This window comes from Nomascus leucogenys, chromosome 22a, assembly GCF_006542625.1.
Source record: "Nomascus leucogenys isolate Asia chromosome 22a, Asia_NLE_v1, whole genome shotgun sequence".
Lineage (NCBI taxonomy): Eukaryota > Metazoa > Chordata > Mammalia > Primates > Hylobatidae > Nomascus > Nomascus leucogenys.
In genome coordinates, this window is record NC_044402.1 from 50,496,869 (window position 1) to 50,501,542 (window position 4,674).

The window sequence follows — 4,674 nt, forward strand, 5'->3', positions numbered from 1 at the left end:
CAGCTTGAGGTAAAAAGTTAAATGACATCTTTTTTTTTTGGAATAAACTCCACCATTTGATAGCAGAATCACTTTCAATATTTACTTGCAAATATCTACATTCCAGCCATTATAATTATGATTCTCCTCACCACCAACTTACTCCTCCTATTTTTTTTTTACTCCTCAACATTGCAGGTACTGTTATTCTATCAATTTTGGTGTTGCCTACTACACTGCCTTTTTTTGTGAGTGTGTTTTTTGTTGCCAGGAAATAATTATCTTTCTTATTAATCTTTACTTACATGTATAAAGGCCGATATGGTTTTTGAACAGCTTTAATGACTAATATTACACCATCTAAATAGCCTTACTGATTTGTTGCTGTTAAATATTGAGGTAATTCCAGAACTATTTGGCCACCACGTATAAGAATCTGTGTCCAATCTTACTTACCAGCCATTCAGCAGAATTAGCTGGGCAGGTAATTCAAACAAAAAGCAGTTCATTAAATAGCCAGAGTTGTTTTAACCTATGGAATTTACCAATCCAACATGATTGGATGTTTTGATTGCTTTGAAATCCTTTAGGTAAAACCATCACCCCATTGGGCTCTAAAAGAATAGATACAGATAAAAATGTCATCAATCTCACCATTTCAGATTATTGTATCATATCACTAAGTAGACAAAATATTTAATGACTGAATTAGCAAGATTCTATCTTAAAAAAAAAAAAATCTATGTTGGCTGGATGCAGTGGCTCATGCCTGTAATCCCAGCACTATGGGAGGTTGAGGTGGGCGGATCACTTGATGTCAGGAGTTCCAGACCTGCATGGGGAAAAATTTGTATTTTCTACTAAGGATACAAAAATGAGCTGGGCGCTGTGGTGCGTGCCTGTAGTCCCAACTACTTGGAAGGCTAAGGCAGGACAATTGCTTGAACCTGGGGGTGGAGGCTGCAGTGAGTTGAGATCACACCACTGCACTCCAGCCTGGGCGACAGAACGAGACTCTTATCTCAAAAAAACCGAAACCAAACCAAACAAAATATTGCTCTGTTGCCGAGGCTGGAGTGCGGTGACACAATGACAGCTCATTGCAGCCTGGACCTCCGGTGCTCAAGTGATCCTCCCAACTGAGCCTCCTACGCAGCTGAGGCCACAGATGCACGCCACTGTGGCCAGGTAATTTTTAGATGTTTTTGTAGTGATGAGGTCTCACTATGTTCAGGCTGGTTTGGAACTCCTTGGCTCAAGCAATTCTCCTGCTTTGGCCTGAGCCCTGGTGTCGAACTAATGGCTGAATTAGTTTAAACATTTTTTCTGCTGATAATTTCTGACCACGAAATTCAGACCTACCATACTTTACATTTATAGTGTCCTTGAGGCCATGGAATAGAAACCTCATTTGTTTCTGGTATATAGTAAAATAAGGGGGAGATAGATCATTTATAGTATGTCATTGTTATAAGTGTTTCAGTTAGAACATAATGTTATAATCATAAAGAAGGAAATGTTATCAAGTAGTATGAGATAGAGATGTAGTTTTTCACAGCACAGAAGTGGAAATCTAATGAGTGTCCAGGTTTCTTATTTATTTGTATTTTTTGCAATAGGTTGTCAACTAAGGAATAATAGTGCTTCATTGCATAGATTCTGAACTCAAAGTTCCTGGCATCAAATTCCAGCTTCACCACTTGGAGGCTGTATCCTTGGGCAATTACTTAACTTGTTTGTGTAGGAGGTTCTTTATACAGGAAGAAAATATAAAATTTTCTTCCTCAAAGGGATGTTGTGAGAGTTAGTATTTATAAAAGCACTTGGAACTGAGCTTGGTTCATCTTTAATTCTAAAAATGATAACCTATATTCACCTATCATTGTTATTCTGTCTACCCCTTAGTCCATCAATTTTTCACACTAGTGATTTTGCCACAGTGACCTAGAACTAAACTGGAATGTTTTTAAAAAAATTTGTGTAACTTTAAAATTTAGAAACTTTTATATACACAAAAATATGCAGAATCACAATATGCACGTTGAACTGAAAAGCTTCAGGAGCAGGAGATGACTTGAGGTCTCCAAATGCTTTGATTACAAAATTCACTCAAATTTCTTTGACTGCTGTTGGGTTTGTGTTGAGAATTAAAAGGTCATGAATTTCAAAGTGGAAAAAAACCTCAGAAGTCATGAATCTAGCCTTCTGCTCTGCATAGGAGATCCTTCAACAGAATCTCTACACAGCTGCTAATGGCATAACTTCAGTGACAGGGAAGTCAATTACACTTGAAGCAGCCTCTCTCCTTTAGTCAATGCTGCTTATATTGTAAAGTCAAAGATGGTTCCTTGCCCAGCCCTGGCTGGTTTTCTTTATTCTGAAAATAACACAGAGCAAGTCAATTTAACATGGCCTCATAAAAACCCCAGTATTATATGAATAATGCATGGATACAACAAACAAAAAGTAAAGCTTGGTGAGTTTCAGTGTATATTCTTGTAACTATACCTAAGTCAATAAACCAAACATTGATGATTACCCTAGGAGCTTTTCTTTGTGCCTTTTACCAATGATAACTCTTCCCTCTCCCCTGAAGTATCCACCATGCTGCTATTTATAGTAATCCCCTCTTTGCATGTTAGTAGGTTAATTACCCAAATGTGCACCTCTAGACAATATTGTATAGTTTGGCTTACTAAAAATTTTTTATATACCTTTTAAGTCTCTTTTAATCTTAGAATCTATTACCAAATATATGCTTAGATTTCTCTTCCCAGACAAAGCACATTGTTAGCTGTTCCTACCGCTACATGCTGTTTTATTACCATGCTTTTCTCATTATTCTCCCCCGGACACACCATGATTTGTCAAGTGCTGCAAATTAGTATAAAAGTAAGCACGATACTCCACTTATGCAACACTACTGAAGAGAATAGTGAATGTCTATGATCCACATAATTTTCTAAAATATACGTTGGTTATTTTTAGCAGGTAGAAGACATTACTGGCTCTCTTTAAACTTTGGATCACGTAAAGCCCTAGGCATTCTTATTAGAAATGCTGCCAAGTCAGGCATGATAATTTATGTAGTTTAATGTTGTGAACTCAAATACAGGACTTTTCATTTAATACTTTTTAACATTTTCATATTGATTTAAGCTTGGGATCTCAAACCAGATATTTTAATTTCAATTTAAAAGTGAATGTGTTATTTGAAATGAGACAACACTCGAGCTGAAGAAATAGATGGTAAAAAAGAGGCATGCTACATTTTAATTGAAACTCAGTTTTTCATTTTTCATAGTATGGACTTCAGAGCCCAATAATCATGCATAACTGAACATTTTGCTTTCTTCAGTGAAATCTGAGACAAAAGAACCCAACATATTTCAACATAATTTATGATATGGAGACAAAATTGAAGCACAAAATTTCAAAACTGTAAAATTTTATAAAAAGTAAAAATATATGGATCTTTTATTATAAAGCAAGAGGTATACTGCTGTAGTCATACAAAATTCAAGATGAAAGGACGAAATAAAAATAGGCAAGACCCTAGACTGGTTCAGACCGCGTGTGATTTTTGTTACAACTGATCTCAGCCATTTCCTTACTGTGTGCACTTGAGCAGGCTAATTACCTTCTTTAGCCTCTGATTCCGCATCTGTAAGATAGCTATTCTAATAGCACCTGCTTTGTAGGATGGCTATGAGGAGGATTACCTGCTATGCTAAATATTTAGCATGATGCTTGGTGCGTAGAGAGCATTCAGTAACTTCAAAATCCACTATTTAATCCTCAAAATGTTAGTATTTATATCTCACATACCTTTCACATTTTTGCTTTCATGTTAGACTGAGTTTTAACGCTGTCTAGGATCTGTCTTCTACCTGGAGTCATCGTGTTAGAGATAGCAGAGAATACTTACCAGAAGCCAAAAAGATTAGAATATATTTTCATGAAGGAAGAATTCACGGCTGTCATGTTCTCATGTAGTCCCAACATACCCATGTTCCCATTATGACGTTCCTTCATTTAATTAATAAATTAGAAAAAAATTCTTGTTGGGTGAGTTACTAATGCCCTGAAGAATTGGATTAACCACTGGTCATACTGACACTACAGTGCCATTCACACTTAAATGCAACAGCTGAAATAAGATTTAATAGAAGTCTCTATTTAATGTGGATATTGGAAGTAAACTAGATGTGGGACTGGTGAAAATCCCTAATAATGAATTAGGTTTGGTTAAATATATTTTTGGTTGGCTATTTGATGTCTTTTTAACGTATACTCTTGTTATTCATATTTACAGCTAGATTTTTGCCTAATTAAACAAGGAGAGCACTATGTTGGTCAATGTATATTCCAAGAATCATTAACATATAGCAGGGATGTATTTCTTTTACAGCTCTAAAGGCTACCTATGTTGATACGGTTTAGACCTTGGGGACTGATGCCCCACAGAGGCGATTAAGTTAAAGCTATGACTGTGGTCAGAGGCATATCCAAATAATAATTTTATGAAAAGTTCTCTTAAGACATTAGGTTTTGGCCAGGCGCGGTGGTTCATGCCTGTAATTCCAGCTACTCAGGAGGCTGAGGCAGGAGAATCACTTGAACCTGGGAGACGAAGGTTGCGGTGAGCCGAGATTGCGCCATTGCACTCCGGCCTGTGAAACGAGCGAAACTGTC